Source organism: Alosa sapidissima, chromosome 20 (assembly GCF_018492685.1).
Source record: "Alosa sapidissima isolate fAloSap1 chromosome 20, fAloSap1.pri, whole genome shotgun sequence".
In the NCBI taxonomy this organism is placed as follows: Eukaryota; Metazoa; Chordata; class Actinopteri; order Clupeiformes; family Clupeidae; genus Alosa; species Alosa sapidissima.
In genome coordinates, this window is record NC_055976.1 from 11,497,505 (window position 1) to 11,518,356 (window position 20,852).

A 20,852-nucleotide genomic window follows, 5' to 3' on the forward strand; every position below is an offset into this window, starting at 1 on the left:
CTATGGACCAGAGTGATAAGGAAACGATTAGGCGCCTAATTAAACCATACACTATTGCCCAACATGTTTTGACGATTCATGAATTAAACTTTCAATAAAGGAAAATATTATGTCAGCCATCATTGTTAGCCTACATAGAAATGATTATCCTGTATTGCTTTGAAATTACATGATTGAAGTTGAGACAAGATTGCAACGCAGACACGTTTTAATGTCACTGTTCTAAATTGCAAAGCTTTAGGCTAGGCCTAGGCTATTTCTTTATTTTATTTCTATGTGCAAGACATTATGGATTATGGACATTTTCGAGTTGATGAACCACGGAAACAATTTTGGAAACATTATTTTAAGGTACAAAAAACTCTTTGGTGTTGCTTTAAGGCATCGTCCATTTTTGGCACATTTCCTGCTTGGCCAGGTGGTGGCGCTATGCCAGGCAGGCCCATTGGGTGTCTGGATATCATCATAATCATAATATCTATTAACCTGAGAAGTTTCAGACCTGTTTATGTGGTGAGATATGAACATCTGAATATATTTCAACATATCAAAAATCCTGGTAACACTTTATAATAACTACACACAATTCATCATTTGTTAAGCATTTGTTACTTATTAGTTAATGGTTTGTTCATCATTAGTAATTTCTTGTTCATACATAATTTATCATCAGTAAAGCATTTGTTCACACAGTTATAAATGGTTTGTTAATACTGTAGTAAATGAGCCATATTCAAAAATGTGTTTGTAAGTACATGATTTATACTTAATAAATAATGAAACAACCACTTATAAATGAAATAATTTTCTCATTATAATCCAGTTGCAAACTATTAAAAAATGCTTTGTTCATCATTTGTAAAGCATTACACTTTTGTTAATTCTCATAAATAAAGTATTTGTACACACAGTTATAAATGGTCTGTTCATAGTAAATAAACCTATCTAAAATATGTTTATACAATAATATTTTGTTGATGAAGTAATATTTCCATTATTTAACAGTTGTTACATACACATGCACTAATGATTAGTTAGGATACCAGGAGGCTTCTCTGCCACTAGAAGAAAACCCCCTCAACTGGTGGAAAGCTCATGAGACAATGTATCCTTACAGTACCTAGCCAAACTTGTTAAAAGATACCTGAGCATTCAAGTGTGTCTGCTGAAAGGGTGTTCTCCACTGCAGGAGATATAGTAACGGCCCAGGGGAGCACTTTGACATCTGAGCATGTTGACCGTTGATGACCTTACAGCCAACAGGACTGGACTCTAACAGTACACATTTTTGCTTATTTTTCTCAATTTGACTGAAGCTCCAAGTTACTCCTATTTATATGATTACTCTCAGGTTTATGTTCTATTATGTCTGCTTTATGTTACTCAATTGTATTTAAATAATTGTAAGTTATGTGCTGGGAGCTCCCCATTCATGTGAGAGGTCTCCTATTCAGAGAGAAAATATGTCCTGTCCTGTAATAAGGTCCTGTGTCCTGAATGTTCAAGGACAAAGTTTTTGCACTTCACTTAATGTGCAGAAGATAATAAATGTGACATTTGAAGTGAGCTGAGCAGTCTTATTATGACCGCCGCTAGCGAAGCTAGTGAAGCGGTCATATAGGGATTGTCAAAGTTCCCCCCCCCCCCCCCCCCCGTCATGTACTTCCTGAATTTTTAGTCAACGATACCCGGGACACCGAACCACCGGGGCACATGAAATTTGGTGGGTATGAAGCCCCACTAGACTTTTACGGGAAAAATCTTGTTTGGTCCCCGGGGGCCACTCCCCCACCGCGCTGGGCCCCCCGAAACCCAAAAAATGCAGTTTTTCCTAAATAACTACGTGAAATTTCAAAAAAAGAAATTTTTATTGTATGTTGGTCTCAAGGGCCCACATCAACCTAGCCCATAATCACTCATTTGTGATTTGCACACCCCCCCCCCCCCCCCCGGTAAAAAATGAAAATGCAATATCATTCTGCTTTAATCGCCCCTCTCTTCATTTAAGATGTTCAGAACTGCAGAACAACGTTACACCGGTCCAATACAGTTTTGCCTATGGCTATACCGTGAGACTGAGACGTTTTTTGTTTGTTCGCAGTGCGTGTTTAGGGTGTGAGAGGGGAGTCGATGTGCTTTGATTCCAGCTTGGTAGTAGTAGTCTATGCGATTAAAAAACATGTGTGTGTGAAGTATCCAAACAATGATAACACTTTCATTATGGCTGCTTTAGCCATAGACCTTGAGCTACTGTACAGTGGGTTGGGTTCTATTTAGAAGTGTCGCTTTCCGTGATTCACACAGCTGCGTGAAATGTATTACTACCGATATGCAAAACTATTAACTTCTCGCCAAGAGGTGGCAGCTTAAGTCCGCTTGATACTGTAAGCCATTGGTTCCCAAAGGAGATTTTATTTGGGTCGCCAGCATAGCCTAGTGACAATTTATGTTGTGTAATAGGCCTAGCATAGGGCCTACCTTATATAGCTTATAGTTTGTTAACAGTCACGGTTTTGTCATAACTCCCTCTATGCATTTTTGCATTTAGAATAGCTCTGAAACCGGGGGCGAACACGTCGCGCGGGGGGGGGCGCCAGTGCGTGGATATCTCAATTGCAAAATTAAACAATATTTCTATCGTGCGCCTACAATGGACTAGGCTGGGTGAACTCAGCTTGATCTGCCGGCGATTCCTTTTCGATTTCTTAAAAGATTGAGCTTGGTCTGCCAGACTAGCCAGACTAATCATGGACCTCATAGTTGCAAAATGCAAGGGAACATGAATCAGCATATTATTTGCACAAACAATAACGGACAGTAGCTCTTCAACTTGGCCCGTTAAAATGTGTATGAACAGTCTAGCAACGCATTTCATGAAGGCCCTTTTGGACATGTCAGTTATTTGCACCACTGGGTAAAACGGCATTTTGTTTTAGACTAATGGTATTTAATTTGTGCATTGATAATAAAGCTGAATATCATATGAACTAGATGACTAAACTTATGCATATGTAGAAGAAGAAACATTCACAAAAATCCATGACATGACCTCTCTTCTTGATAGCTGTTGAAAACTGCATGGAACTGACAGGGATTGTTTTGTTTAATAATAAATAAATAAATACATTATGCTGCTACCTTCTGCTTTTCCCAAATACAATGTAGCCTACAGGTAGACCTTTCATCAGTTGCAATGGATGGACTGTGATGAACTGCCCTACTTGTGATTGTTTAGATATTTTAAAGGTTTTATAACAATGCTACAAATTTTTTGGCAAGTGCTACAAATCTATTCACCTTTGCAGCGCCAGTAGGCTACTTTGTGTGCGGCCCGCAAACACACATTCCAAACAAGCATACACAAAAGTTTCAAGAGTGGGGGATGGAGTAGAAGATGGAGACAAATTCATTTATATGATTATTTTCGCGGAATGGATGTACAGGACTGAGCGGCGGTCATATTTTGTACCGCTATGCGGTACATCTAGTTTTCCTAATTTTTTTGTAATGCCTTTCAATAATATAGGGGACATGAATCGCAAAATATCGCAGAATCTAATCGCAATACTTTCTGTATCGCAATATCTTAAGAATCACAATAATATTGAATCGTGGCCCAAATATCGCAGTACTATCGAACTGGCAAATTTTGCCAATTCCCACCCCTAGTTATTATGAATATGTAACTCATGTTTATTACCTGGACAGGCACATTGATGTGCTAACTGTTGCCTAGGTGGTGTTTATAAATAACTGTTGGTGAATGGGGTGACCTATTTTGCCTTGAGTACCTGACTCCCAATATGTCTGTGCACAGCCCTACATGACTGAGCCTTATCGTCACCTACAAACTAACTTTTAAAGATAGTTCCTTTTAAAAAAGTTGCATTATCTTGGAATCTACAATTGTTCTTTCTGGAATATTATTATTATTTTACACCAAAAGTTCTATAGACATGATACTGTATTCATTGTTATTAATTAGTTTTATTAAGGCTTAATTTAGCAGGGTGCTGAAGACATTTGTAAGGCACTGTATATCAGTGAGGCTCATCCAAATGGGTTAAAGGGACAGTGCCCTTTGACTTTCACTTATAAAAATAGATGTCAATCAGGTTTTATTTGTTAATGAAGGTCCATTCTGGCTCGAGAACCACTATCGGATGCTCATTAGGGACTGAGCCCCCTAAAGGTCTGATCCTAGAATTGCCCCTGTAGTGCATGTACTGTACGTGTGCTGTCAGAGCCTGAAAAGCGAAGAAAACAGAAACCGCACTGCATGATGAACAGATATATCATCATGCAACTTTTGGAAGAAACCAATATCTTGGCGAAGGGGGTTTATGACTTAATGAGATAGATATGACATAATAACAATTATATTTTAAAATAATCAAAAGACACATTACAACGATAGCAGTATACAGTAATTTTAGCATTTTAATAAATTAAATAAATTTAATAAAAAAAAGTGTTAAAGGTCTGTGGGCACATGCACAGTTAATTTCAATGGCACTGCGCCTTATACGACAATAGCATTTTATCTCAGAAAGATTTATATTCTGATGGCCCAGCCACTGATTTTGAAACTGTTGCAGCTGTCAGAAATAAATAAAGCAGCCACAGCAAAAAAATGTTGTCAAAGCTGCTATGCATGTTCAGATGTGTTTGTGAATAAGTAACTTGATCAGACACACTCCATATTACCTTGTATGGGACAGGGTTTTAGCACTGAAGTTACAATCTGGCCAGGAGCTGCTGGCAGCCAAAACAGGACAGCATTACGATCCAAGGGGTAAGTAAATGTCAAATGTCTTTTGAAATATCTTGAATTATTTATATACTTGCATGCACACTAGTGAAATAATTTGGCAGAGTCTGTGGGACATTTCAATAAGTACTTGTGTAAAGGTTGTTACACCGTGAAAATATGACATTGAATTGATCTAATCCAGTAATGAGGCTTATATGATTAAGTCTTGTATCAAATGAATAACTTTCAAACTTTGCAATCTTAGTAGCCATATGGTTGAGCCATTTTATTAATAATTTAATAATCTGCAGAGAGTTACTAGAAGACTATTGTCAGTAATAACTTCAAACAGGTGCTCTTTTCAAGTGGGTTTGAGTTAAGTCAAACAAGGAAAGTAACAAAGGCACTATGCTTAGTAAAATATATGAAAAGGCCTTTAATTAAACATGGCAACTAGCCCATGTGTCTTTTACTAGTTGGCATGTTTAATTAAAGGCTTTTCCATACATTTTTGTGTCTTAATATCAGTTTTAACAGCACAATATTTCATGTATTTTCCTGTATTTTAACAGGACAGTACTGTTGTATTTTCAGGCCACCATTTAGATGTTGCTTTGTAAATTTGTTTTGTTTGACCCATACAATATAATACCATAAGAATAACAACAATGATATGGTTGGGTCAGACGCATAGGAAACAGGATTGTCACATTGATACAGCTCAATTTATATGTAAATCATTTATTTCTAATCTAGAGGGTAACATTATTTTAGAAACGTACAGTAGGATCTATTTATAATAACTTATTTGGGAACATGATACTGCCAGAAGTAAATGCTTAGGGGGAGGGTTGATAGTTGGCTGTAACACTGTCAATAAACAATTTACTTGGGAAGTCATAACAAGCTGCTGACAGAGTGTTGACAACATGACAAGGAGAGAAGTTGTTGAGTACTGGCCAACCTCCCTCCACAATCATCTGCTCTTAATGCAGCTTCTCCTCATACACCCAAATGTTTCATCACCAGGGTTATACATACTAATACATATATTTATTGACTGTTATCCAGGGATATTTATAGGGGCCATTTCTGTCATAATTAGGCGTCAAATAAATTAAACAATAGCAATTATTGTTACCATTATACAATTTATTCATTTTGGTTTGCAGAATTGTACACAACTACAGACACTATGTGCTGCTAGTGGTTAATCCATTGTCCATATTATTTATATGTATGTAATCATGACATTAACAATAACTAATTTAGGTGTTGTATAAGGTAACAAACATTTAGTTTTGTGTTTGACAATTAAACCATCGTATTACATCAACTTTTTAATACATTTTATTATGATTTCTTTATCTCTGGATTGTTTTTACGCAAAAGCCTGGTCAGCCACAGTCTCTTCACCCTCCTGCCATCCTGTAGAAATTACAAGAGCATTTGGACCTGTTCCAGCAGATTCAGAGACAGTTTCTATCCACACGCGGTCAAGATGCTGAACTGTCACTAAACTTCCTCAGAATGTTTCTAATCTTGTTATCTTCTTAGTACTCATGTCACACTTCAGTCCTGTTTAATTAGTAAACTAGATGTACCGCATAGCGGTACAAAATATGACCGCCGCTCAGTCCTGTACATCCGTTCCGCGAAAATAAATCACACTTCAATTTGTCTCCATATTTTACTCCATCCCCCACTCTTGAAACTTTTGTGTATGCTTGTTTGGCATGCCTGAGTGTGTGTGTGCGGCTGCACAGAAAGTAGCCTACTGGTGCTGAAAAGGTGAATAGATTGTAGAATAGCCAAAGAAGATGTAGCATTGTTATAAAACCTTTAAAATCTCTAAACAATCACAAGTAGGGCAGTTCATCACAGTTCATCCATTGCAACTGGATTGATGAAAGGTCACTTACACCTGTAGGCTACATTGTATTTGGGAAAAGCAAAAGGTATCAGCATAATGTTATTTTTTTTTTTTTTTTAATGTATTTATAAACAAAAACATCTCTGTCAGTTCCATGCCGTTTTCAACAGCTATCAAAAACAAAGGTCATTTTTGGATGGATGGATTTTTTGTGAATGTTTCTTCTTCTACATAAGATTTTAGTCATCTTTAGTTCATGTAATACTTTATTGTCAATGTACAAATTAAGTAACAGTAGTCTGAAACGTTATTGTTAATGCACAAATTAAGTAACAGTAGCCTAGTCTGAAACGAAATGCTGTTTTACATCTAACCAATGGTGTAAATAACTGACATGTCCAAATGGGCCTTGATGAAATGCGTCGCTAGACTGTTCATACACATTTTAACGGGCCAAAGTTGAAGAGCTTTTGTCCGTTATTGTTCGTGCAAATATAGGCTGATTCATGTTCCCTTGCATTGTTTAACTGAGGTCCATGGCTAGTCTGGCTTTCATCAGACCAAGCTCAATCTTTTAAGAAATCAAAAAATAAATAGCGGGCAGATCAGGCTGGGTTCACCCAGCCTAGTCCATAGGCACCCGATATTGTTTAATTTTCCGATTGAGATATACACGCTCTGGCTATTCTAAATGCAAAAATGCATCAGGGAGTTATGACAAAACGGTAACTAACAAACTAGATCCTAATAGAAAGCTGTTAGCTTCCCTAAGCTACAGGTAGGATTATAAGGTAGGCCTATTTACAACATACATTGTCAATAGGCTATGCTGGCGACACAAATAAAATCTCCTTTGGAAACCAATGGCTTACGCCTTACAGTATCAAGCGGACTTAAACTGTTATATCGTGGCGAAAAGTTGTAATAACATTCACGCAGCTCCATGAGTCAAGGAAAGCGCGAATGAAGTAGCCACTTCTAAATGGGACCCACTACACAGTAGCTTAAGGTGTTTTGCTAAAGCAGCCATAATGAAATGAAGGTGTTATTGTTTGGATACTTCACACACACGTGCTTTTTAATTTCACAGACTACAACTACCAAGCTGTAATCAAAGCACATCGATTCCCCTCTCACACCCTGCACGCACTTAAAACAAAATAAACAGGCGTCTCAGTCTCACGCATGTATAGGCAAAACTGTATCAGACCGGTGTAACGTTGGTAAATCTTCCATTGCACAGAATGATTTTGTAGCACGTGCAATAAATGACAGTCGAAAGATACAAACAGTGCTGCTATACATTTGCTTGGTATAACCGCATTTATAGTTTTCTACAAATGCAATAAATCAAATGCCTCCATCACTCAACCAACGCTAACGGTAACATTACCTAGGTCCTTATTGATATTACAAGATTAACGTACCTGCAGTAAAAACCAAGCATGTCCGATAAACATCCTCAGATTTATTTCGGCTTCAAGAAGAAATGGGAATTACACTTCATGTGAACATCGTCCTATCCTTATTAGATGTTCGCTGCGGTAAATTACAGTCCTTGTATGAAGCGTCCATTGTTTTTTCCAACCCACTTTTAACTTCCAACAAAATTACGTCTGACTGCAACGATGCGCCATCTAGTGGACAAACGACTACTTCTCGCCAATACTGAAAATGCAGCCATGATGATGATGATGAATATTTATTTTGGCTTTCTTTTAATCCTACTGATTTTCATTTTTTACCGGGGGGGCAAATCACAAATGAGTGATTATGAGCCAGGTTGATGTGGGCCCTTGAGACCAACATACCATAAAAGATTCACAGAGAACTGTGTCTGCCCTACCCTCCTTTCGGGGGGTCCAGTCCAGCGGGGGGGCTGCAGATGAAAACGAAAAATGACGGTTCCATGCTATCCATGTGGGGATACATGCCCACCAAGTTTTGTGTACCCCGGTCTTTCAGTGTCCCGGGAATCCTTGTTGGTGTACGTCACTAAATGTACACATAAATTATTTTATTGTAAGGCCCCCCATGAACGAAAGTACACAAAACTTGGCATGCATTCAGAGGGTGTCATAATGATCCTACACTTTTAATTTCGTGCAGTTTTGACCTTGTCAGCCAGAGATATTGAGATGAAAACACCTAATTTTTTGCTTTTTAATTTTTAACTAGGTGGCGCTATACATGAAATAAGTGGTAATGGGATGGGTTGACATGCCCCCTTAAGACCAACATACAAAAAAAAGGTGGACCTCCTAGGCCCTACGGTTCTCGAGATATTCACAGAAAACTGTCTCCGGCCACCTACAGGCCAGTTGGTGTATAGTAACATAAATTAATTTATTGTGTGGCCCCCCATGAACGGAATTCCACAAAACTTGGCGTGCATACAGAGGGTGTCATAATGATCCTACACTTCATATTTCGTGCAGTTTTGACTATGTTAGGTCACAGATACCTTCAATTACACCACCTCATTTTTACTTTTTTGTGTTTAACTAGGTGGCGCTATACATGAAATGAGTGGTTATGGAATGGGTTGACATGGCCCCTTGAGATCAACATACAAAAAAAAAATGGTCCTCCTAAACCCTACGGTTTTCGAGATATTCACAGAAAACTGTGTCTGCCCTACCCTCCTTTCGGGGGGTCCAATTCAGCGGGGGGGCTACAGATCAAAACGAAAAACGATGGTTCCATGCTATCCATGTGGGGTTACATGTCCACCAAGTTTCGTGTACCCCGGTCTTTCAGTGTCCCGGGAATCATTGACGGAAATTTGGGCATGCGAAAAAGAAAAAAAAAAAAAAAAAAATCTGACTAAACCTATATGACCGCCGCTTCGCTGCGCGGCGGTCATAATAATATACCTTTTTAATTCTACCATTTAATGTATTATTTAAAGTTGTGCTGGCTTTTGAGCATGACATGGCAATAAACTTGAACTTGAAAATCACTTCCTGACATTTCAATGTGAATTTACTTTTATACATTGAATACTTATTTCCCAACTCGTTGGTTGCGTATACATGTGAATTGTATACACAACCAATACCTGACTCCCAATATGTCTGTGCACAGCCCTACATGACTGAGCCTTATCGTCACCTTACAAACTAACTTTTAGAGATAGTTCCTTCCAAAAAAGTTGCATTATCTTGGAATCTACAATTGTTCTTTCTGAAATATTATTATTATTATTATACACCAAAAGTTCTATAGACATGATACTGTATTCATTGTTATTAGTTAGTTTTATTAAGGCTTAATTTAGCAGGGTGCTGAAGACATTTGTAATGCACTGTATATCAGTGAGGCTCATCCAAATGGGTCAAAGGGACAGTGCCCCACCTAAAGATTTATTCACTTATAAAAATAGATGTCAATCAGGTTGTATTTGTTAATGAAGGTCCATTCTGGCTCGAGAACCACTATCGGCTGCTCATTAGGGACTGAGCCCCCTAAAGGTCTGATCCTAGAATTGCCCCTGCAGTGCATGTACTGTACGTGTGCTGTCAGAGCCTGAAAAGCGAAGAAAACAGAAACTGCACTGCATGATGAACAGATATATCATCATGCAACTTTTGGAAGAAACCAATATCTTGGTGAAGGGGGTTTATGACTTAATGAGATAGTTATTGTTATTATGTCATGTCTATGTTTGAAAAAAATATATTTTAAAATAATCAAAAGACACATTACAACGAAAGCAGTATACAGTAATTTTAGCATTTTACCAAGTTTAAGTGTTAAAGATCTGTGTGGGCACATGCCCAGTTAATTTCAATGGCACTACGTCTTATACGACAATAGCATTTTATCTCACAAAGATTTATATTCTGATGGCCCAGCCACTGATTTTGAAACTGTTGCAGTTGTCAGAAATAAATAAAGCAGCCACAGCAAAAATGTTGTTGGCAAAGCTGCCATGCATGTTCAGATGTGTTTGTGAATAAGTAACTTGATCAGACACACTCCATATTACCTTGTATGGGACAGGGTCTTAGCACTGAAGTTACAATCTGGCTAGAAACTGCTGGCAGCCAAAACAGGACAGCTTTACGATCCAAGGGGTAAGTAAAACTCTTTTGAAATATCTTGAATTATTTATATACTTGCATGCACACTAGTGAAATAATTTGGCAGAGTCTGTGGGACATTTCAATAAGTACTTGTGTAAAGGTTGTTACACCGTGAAAATATGACATTGAATTGATCTAATCCAGTAATGAGGCTTATATGATTAAGTCTTGTATCAAATGAATAACTTTCAAACTTTGCAATCTTAGTAGCCATATGGTTGAGCCATTTTATTAATAATTTAATAATCTGCAGAGAGCTACTAGAAGACTATTGTCAGTAATAACTTCAAACAGGTGCTCTTTTCAAGTGGGTTTGAGTTAAGTCAAACAAGGAAAGTAACAAAGGCACTATGCTTAGTAAAATATATGAAAAGGCCTTTAATTAAACATGGCAACTAGCCCATGTGTCTTTTACTAGTTGGCATGTTTAATTAAAGGCTTTTCCATACATTTTTGTGTCTTAATATCAGTTTTAACAGCACAATATTTCATGTATTTTCCTGTATTTTAACAGGACAATATTGTTGTTTTTTTAGGCCACCATTTACATGTTGCTTTGTAAATTTGTTTTGTTTGACCCATACAATATAATACCGTAAGAATAACAACAATGATATGGTTGGGTCAGACGCATAGGAAACAGGACTGTTACATTGATACAGCTCAATTTATATGTAAATCATTTATTTCTAATCTAGAGGGTAACATTATTTTAGAAACGTACAGTAGGATCTATTTATAATAACTTATTTGGGAACATGATACTGCCAGAAGTAAATGCTTAGGGGGAGGGTTGATAGTTGGCTGTAACACTGTCAATAAACAATTTACTAGGGAAGTCATAACAAGCTGCTGACAGAGTGTTGACAGCATGACAAGGAGAGAAGTTGTTGAGTACTGGCCAACCCCCCTCCACAGTCATCTGCTCTTAAATGCAGCTTCTCCTCATACACCCAAATGTTTCATCACCAGGGTTATACATACTAATACATATATTTACTGACTGTTATCCAGGGATATTTATAGGGGCCATTTCTGTCATAATTAGGCGTCAAATAAATTAAACAATAGCAATTATTGTTACTATTATACAATTTATTCATTTTGGTTTGCAGAATTGCATATACACAACTACAGGCTATATGTGCTGCTAGTGGTTAATACATTGTCCATATTATTATGACCGCCGCGCAGCGAAGCGGCGGTCATATAGGTTTAGTCAGATTTTTTTTTTTTTTTTTCGCATGCCCAAATTTCCGTCAATGATTCCCGGGACACTGAAAGACCGGGGTACACGAAACTTGGTGGACATGTAACCCCACATGGATAGCATGGAACCATCGTTTTTCGTTTTGATCTGTAGCCCCCCCGCTGAATTGGACCCCCGAAAGGAGGGTAGGGCAGACACAGTTTTCTGTGAATATCTCGAAAACCGTAGGGTTTAGGAGGACCATTTTTTTTTTGTATGTTGATCTCAAGGGGCCATGTCAACCCATTCCATAACCACTCATTTCATGTATAGCGCCACCTAGTTAAACACAAAAAAGTAAAAATGAGGTGGTGTAATTGAAGGTATCTGTGACCTAACATAGTCAAAACTGCACGAAATTGGAAGTGTAGGATCATTATGACACCCTCTGTATGCACGCCAAGTTTTGTGGAATTCCGTTCATGGGGGGCCACACAATAAATTAATTTATGTTACTATACACCAACTGGCCTGTAGGTGGCCGGAGACAGTTTTCTGTGAATATCTCGAGAACCGTAGGGCCTAGGAGGTCCACCTTTTTTTTGTATGTTGGTCTTAAGGGGGCATGTCAACCCATCCCATTACCACTTATTTCATGTATAGCGCCACCTAGTTAAAAATTAAAAAGCAAAAAATTAGGTGTTTTCATCTCAATATCTCTGGCTGACAAGGTCAAAACTGCACGAAATTAAAAGTGTAGGATCATTATGACACCCTCTGAATGCATGCCGAGTTTTGTGTACTTTCGTTCATGGGGGGCCTTACAATATCATAATTTATGTGTACATTTAGTGACGTACACCAACAAGGATTCCCGGGACACTGAAAGACCGGGGTACACAAAACTTGGTGGGCATGTACCCCCACATGGATAGCATGGAACCGTCATTTTTTGTTTTCATCTGCAGCCCCCCCGCTGGACTGGACCCCCCGAAAGGAGGGTAGGGCAGACACAGTTCTCTGTGAATCTTTTATGGTATGTTGGTCTCAAGGGCCCACATCAACCTGGCTCATAATCACTCATTTGTGATTTGCCCCGGTAAAAAATGAAAATCAGTAGGATTAAAAGAAAGCCAAAATAAATATTCATCATCATCATCATGGCTGCATTTTCAGTATTGGCGAGAAGTAGTCGTTTGTCCACTAGATGGCGCATCGTTGCAGTGAGACGTAATTTTGTTGGAAGTTAAAAGTGGGTTGGAAAAAACAATGGACGCTTCATACAAGGACTGTAATTTACCGCAGCGAACATCTAATAAGGATAGGACGATGTTCACATGAAGTGTAATTCCCATTTCTTCTTGAAGCCAAAATAAATCTGAGGATGTTTATCGGACATGCTTGGTTTTTACTGCAGGTACGTTAATCTTGTAATATCAATAAGGACCTAGGTAATGTTACCGTTAGCGTTGGTTGAGTGATGGAGGCATTTGATTGATTGCATTTGTAGAAAACTATAAATGCGGTTATACCAAGCAAATGTATAGCAGCACTGTTTGTATCTTTCGACTGTCATTTATTGCACGTGCTACAAAATCATTCTGTGCAATGGAAGATTTACCAACGTTACACCGGTCTGATACAGTTTTGCCTATACATGCGTGAGACTGAGACGCCTGTTTATTTTGTTTTAAGTGCGTGCAGGGTGTGAGAGGGGAATCGATGTGCTTTGATTACAGCTTGGTAGTTGTAGTCTGTGAAATTAAAAAGCACGTGTGTGTGAAGTATCCAAACAATGACACCTTCATTTCATTATGGCTGCTTTAGCAAAACACCTTAAGCTACTGTGTAGTGGGTCACATTTAGAAGTGGCTACTTCATTCGCCCTTTCCTTGACTCATGGAGCTGCGTGAATGTTATTACAACTTTTCGCCACGATATAACAGTTTAAGTCCGCTTGATACTGTAAGGCGTAAGCCATTGGTTTCCAAAGGAGATTTTATTTGTGTCGCCAGCATAGCCTATTGACAATTTATGTTGTAAATAGGCCTACCTTATAATCCTACCTGTAGCTTAGGGAAGCTAACAGCTTTCTATTAGGATCTAGTTTGTTAGTTACCGTTTTGTCATAACTCCCTGATGCATTTTTGCATTTAGAATAGCCAGAGCGTGTATATATCAATCGGAAAATTAAACAATATCAGGTGCCTATGGACTAGGCTGGGTGAACCCAGCCTGATCTGCCCGCTATTTATTTTTTGATTTCTTAAAAGATTGAGCTTGGTCTGATGAAAGCCAGACTAGCCATGGACCTCAGTTAAACAATGCAAGGGAACATGAATCAGCCTATATTTGCACGAACAATAACGGACAAAAGCTCTTCAACTTTGGCCCGTTAAAATGTGTATGAACAGTCTAGCGACGCATTTCATTCATCAAGGCCCATTTGGACATGTCAGTTATTTGCACCACTGGTTACTGTAGATGTAAAACAGCATTTCGTTTCAGACTAGGCTACTGTTACTTAATTTGTGCATTAACAATAACGTTTCAGACTACTGTTACTTAATTTGTGCATTGACAATAAAGTATTACATGAACTAAAGATGACTAAAATCTTATGTAGAAGAAGAAACATTCACAAAAAATCCATCCATCCAAAAATGACCTTTGTTTTTGATAGCTGTTGAAAACGGCATGGAACTGACAGATGTTTTTGTTTATAAATACATAATTAATTAATAAATAAATAAATAAATACATAAATAACATTATGCTGATACCTTTTGCTTTTCCCAAATACAATGTAGCCTACAGGTGTAAGTGACCTTTCATCAATCCAGTTGCAATGGATGAACTGTGATGAACTGCCCTACTTGTGATTGTTTAGAGATTTTAAAGGTTTTATAACAATGCTACATCTTCTTTGGCTATTCTACAATCTATTCACCTTTTCAGCACCAGTAGGCTACTTTCTGTGCAGCCGCACACACACACTCAGGCATGCCAAACAAGCATACACAAAAGTTTCAAGAGTGGGGGATGGAGTAAAATATGGAGACAAATTGAAGTGTGATTTATTTTCGCGGAACGGATGTACAGGACTGAGCGGCGGTCATATTTTGTACCGCTATGTGGTACATCTAGTTAATATACCTTTTTAATTCTACCATTTAATGTATTATTTAAAGTTGTGATGGCTTTGGAGCATGACATGACAATAAACTTGAACTTTAAAATCACTTCCTGACATTTCAATGTGAATTTACTTTTTTACATTGAATACTTATTTCCCAACTAGTTGGTTGTGTATACAGTACATGTGAATTTCACATGTACAGAAGTTTTGTACTTAAAATATGTGTTCAAAGGCACATTACACCCACTCATTCACTCACTCACACACACACACACAATTGTACAAATTTCACATGTACAAAAGTTTTGTACAAAAATATGTGTTCAAAGGCACACCACACCCACTCATTCACTCACACACACAATTGTACCCCAAGGTACTGGTCCCATCAAGGACTGAACCTATTTTCATGAACTTAGCTTGGCTACTTACCTGCACTCATCACCCTTATGGATAGAATTTCATGAATATGGTACCAATGTAGAATGACATAGTTGTTTTTCAATGGAACAAGTCCAGACTAAACTTCCCAACCTCAAATTGTGTGGGCGGGATTAAGTTGGGGCTGGCTCTCCAGGCTAGATCACTTAAGCCTAAAGGAAATGTTTTGAAAGTATTTATAAATGAGGTCAAGCATTGGTCAGAAACTAAGCACCATGCTGACCACACTAGTGTCTATTTTGACATTTCTCCTGCACATGTCCTGTAGTTTTAGATCAGCAAGCATTTTCCAAACTACAAAATATCCCAATAGTGTTCTGAAGGTAGCTTAAACGCAGACAAGACTGCAAAATCACCAAGGTCAACTGCAAAATCACCCTGATCGTTATTCTAATATGCTCTATGTCACAGCTAAGCACAAATAAATTTCCCCCAGTATACTGTACCTGGCAAATGATAGTACTGGTCTGGGTCTGGCTAAATCCACATTTCGGATTAAAATATTAAAATTCAAATATTGTTATTCACATAGTTTTGAGGATGTGTGAGATTTGTTTGATGGTCATGACATATAATAATGAATGGAATTTTGAATTGCGACGAGAATTCTCGGGCTAACCGTTGATGTGCCGTGAGAAAGGTTGGGAATAGGCACCCACCAGCCCAACACCAAACCCCGAGAGTGGTACACAAAATCGGATATTTCAGGCAGTAAAAGAACCAGAACTAGATTTTGTTCAAATCTACACACCTATGGCTACTGAAAAATGTCAGGTTTATTTATGAAACGTTATTTTGAAGTATTAAAAAACATTGTTGTTTTACAGTAGAATTTTTGAACGAAATGGTTGGTAATTAGTATTATTATTTTTTTAGTATTATTAATTATTAATTAGTTTACGAGCTGAAGTTTTCAATAACTGAATGAAACCAAATGTTAACATATAACGTAACGTTCTGTAATTTTCCTCACTCTTATGTCGACACTGTCAAGTAAAGTGTAACCGAAAAAAGTCTAAGACTGACATAACACATTACATGACAAACACATAAGACAAATATACAAGCATGCATTTGAAAATCTCACTGCACACAATTGGATAACACTAGACCAATGCGCTCCGCTCCACATTGAGTCCAGCCCCGATCTGCAAGCTGCAGCGAGGGGTACTTGAAACAATCTACATTGCAGAAGAATTAAGGATACTGCTTCTTCTGACTTACCAGTGCCTTACTGTTTATGAATAAAAAATCATATGGAATAGAAACATCTGGAATCTTTTTCTTTCATCTAACGTTGGCTACAAAGAGCATTCATAGCCTAGAGAAAATGATACATTTTGTTTTATCTGAAATGTTCCAGAAAGATAGGCTTACATATTTTAGGCTGTCCCTGTTTGATCACAGGTTGAAGAAAACGCCTTAGATGGATCTTATAGTGTTTTGGGACAAAATATTATAGTATAGCCTGATCTTATAGGAATACTATAGTATTTTGGGACATAGGCCTACTATAGAAGTAGGCTACTATAAGACTATTATAGAAATACAATAGCGGCTCTAGGATATTATCTACTTCAATGCATTCTAGTTATATTTCATGTAGGCTACTTTATTTCATGTTGAGTTTTGCTTCCCAGCATGCATTGCAATTTATTTACCGCATTTTAGGCTATTTTTAGTTTGTTTTGAATTTTGAACAATTTAGCTTAGGCTAGCCGAGGCCTACTCTGATGATGTTTTGAACAATATGTTACGGGATATGCCCATTTAAAAAACCTTATTAGTTAATTATGAAAAAGACACCGTAGATGTGAAAGTATCACATCTAGCCCAGTGCCACATTAGCACATTACACACATTAACACATTAGCCTAGGTGCCATCCAACTTAGTCCTGCCCACAACATTTGAGGTCGGGAAGTTCGGCCAGGCATTGCTCCATGTGGAGCAACTGTACTCGCCCTAGATCTGGCGGACCAATTAAATCATTCTTTACGATGATGGAAAGGTGAGCAACAGCGCCTCGTCTATCACGTCATCTGAGCATGCTTAGATTAGGCCTATGTTTGCAACAAAAACACTGTGGCTAGAAGGAGACATGGCTTTAAAGACCCCATATGGAAAATGCATGTTATTTAATGAGGTTTTATCACTGAAAACGATTATTTCTGAAAACTTTGGCCAGTTGAGATGTGGGAAAACTCATGGTTTCACTTCCATCAAGGGAAAACAGTGTGTTGCATTGTGACATGTTGTTCCCTCGTTTGTTTGAAATCTCTGATTGACCACCTGTTCAAGGAATTTGCGACAGCCTTTCCCAGCTGTTTATAACTGTTTATATCGGTGTTCAATGGAATTATTTTTAAAAACGGAGGGGAAATATACGTTTTTCCTAATAGCCTACCCTGCTATGTATCTCTTAGATTTCGCTAACGGGTGTTGACGGCAAAAGACCAGAAAACATTGTTAAGGTATTTGTGGAGAAGAAGGATGGTTTGTGTGTTCTTCCTACCTCTCACGGTTTGCTCTGATTGGTTAGGTCTATCCAATTGAGTGCAGAGGCATTCCCCCACTGTATCGGTTTAAACACGCCCCATAATTATGTCCCAATGGAGCAGTATCAGACTAATATTCTGACTAGAATTTGAGTATGACAACGTCAGGCTAGAGAAAAGCAAACAGGCCTTTTGTATCCCTTTAAAAGGCCATCAAAAATATAAAAATGTACAAAAAAATTAACTTGTTACTTGAGTAATTCACTAACAAAGTACTTTTTTTACTTTTACTTGAATAGATTTCTCAGTTGGGAATATTTTTTTAATCAAGCAATTTTTGAAGGAAGTAATTGTACTTTTACTTGAGTATAGATTTTCAGTACTCTACCCACCAAGCTAGGACATTTTTGCTTGCTAAATACAGGTTTTTTGCTGTTGACTCGCCCACAGTCCTTGGTGGCCCTGTCAGCTGCTTTGTAAAATGTTGCATTAAGATCACAAAAAGTCTAAACGAAATATATGTGAGCAACTGAGCTTTCATTCCCAAACACTCACTAGACTACGTGCAGTGCCAAGTTTGACGTAGTTTGGATTAGTAGGCCTAATGCATGTATCGTTAAATATATCAGTAAAAGCACTGGCTTTCTTTGCTTTTCTACCCCTCTAAGGTATACCTATGAACATTTAGCTTTCAAAAAACGGAAGATTTTTTTTTTTTTTGGGGGGGGGGGGGGGGGGGGGGGGTGTCTACTTCCAAAACTCCAAAGCTGCTTGCTGTCAGATTTGGTTCCGAGGGCACAAGTTCAGTGTATCAACAACACTCAATAAAAGTTTATGTGATGTGTTAATCAATTAAATTCCCAACAATTTCACAACAGCTAGTTCTGGAGTAGGCCATTCAACTAGCCCGCTTGCTTACGGCGAGACTCAGGCTGCGCAGTCGGCATCCGCTTCCTTATTTGGGTTTTGGGTTGCCAGGTTTTAGCCTATGACAGAACGGTTGAAATTGAAACTAAGTGATCGTGTATGTGTAGGGTGTATTTCATACACAATCTGGCAACCTGTGAGATGTCAGACTAATAGAAAAAATGAACGGATCAATGATTTTAAAATGAAGTTTGATGGCCATGCAAATTACGGGAGTTTTCCGGGAGAAATAACAAAACGGGAGGGTGCCGGGAGATGACCTTGAAATACAGGAGAACCCGGGAAAAACGGGAGTGTCTAAACAGCTACAAACAGAGATTTATGTAATGAGGCGGAAATTTTTTGTCAGTTTAAAAGAGAAAGTGATTTGTTGCTGTTGTTGATATTTTCGGGATTTTGATTGGCTAACATGGGCTTGAGCTTCTCGTTACACTGCCACGTACAGGTTTGGCATGCTCTTGAAGGCATATACCCGGGTTAGTGTAAAGGAAAACTTTTCTGAAAACTGACAGGTGTGCACAATGTTATTTTTGAAAACGGAGAGGGTGAAATGTCCGTTTATGAAAATAGCCAGCCACGTGTAAACGTAGCATTACACAGCACAGCGCATGGGACCAGAGACTGAGGGAGTAGTGGAGTTTTGGCAGCACTGAAAAATGCAAGATGTTTGGATGATTATCATGTCTGACATCAACAATTAAGGCTCCCTGTATGCAGTTTGCTTGCATAAAATGTTTCCGCGGATTTTGCAACAACACGCCAACAACGGGTATGCCGTGTCTATTTAAAACAACGAAAACAATGAGCAATAAACTGACAATTGGAATAGCCCAGGCTATTTTGGACTTGATACTCTGAATAAAAAAAATCTGTCTGCAAGGTCCCAAATAAAAACGAGCGATATGCTGATGGTCCCGAATTTAAGGACGTTTCAGAATGCCACACAGCTACAGACAACGATGGGCAGACAGAGCAAGATGTCACTTATGCTGCCTACCAGAGACTGTTTTTAAGTCACATCGTTAATAATTTCATATGATGATGCATCATTCCACAAAATGGTTTGTCTTCTCTATCATAAAGTTATTCAATAGGCTTAACAATAAATATATAGCCTTTTGGGGCGGAAGCTGCACTGAATACAACAGGAAAGCCCTGCAGCGCATAGTGAACACAGCTGGAAGGATTATTGGTGCTTCACTCCCCTCCCTGAAGGACATTTACACCACCCACCTCACCCGCAAGGCAACCAAAATTGTGAGTGATGCAAGTCACCCAGCTCACAATCTGTTTGATCTACTGCCCTCTGGGAAGAGGTACAGAAGCCTGCGCTCCCGCACTACCAGACTCACCAACAGCTTCATACACCAAGCTGTAAGGATGCTGAACTCTCTCCCTCCTCTCCCCCCTCCACCCTCAGCTACATAACATCCTGGACATTGGACCCAAAATGGCCGCCTGCACTACGTACTCCACTTGCACACTTTACAACTTGGTGTTGTTGTCCTGAAAACACAACACATCTGCTGCTCTTACATAACTTGCACCACTATGCCACTTTCTTTCTTACTTAGGTCAAATAGAACTACCCAAGCCTTTTATTGGCCTGACTTTGCACTAGTATTTTATTGACTGTCTATGCACAATTTCAACCAAATTTTGCTGCTCTTATTTTTTCATTATTATATGTGCCCTCTTATTTACTTATTTACTTACTTTTTTTGTTTACTTGAATGTTATGTTGTCTGTGGACCTAAATTGGCAAAATATGTCTTGTCTTCACCGTGGGATAGTGAGAAACGTAATTTCGATCTCTTTGTATGTCTGGAACATGTGAAGAAATTGACAATAAAGCTGACTTTGACTTTGACTTTGACTTAACTCAAAATTGCTGATAAGGTTATCATTTTGATCTGTAAAAAATGTCACATGTAGCCATGTCTAA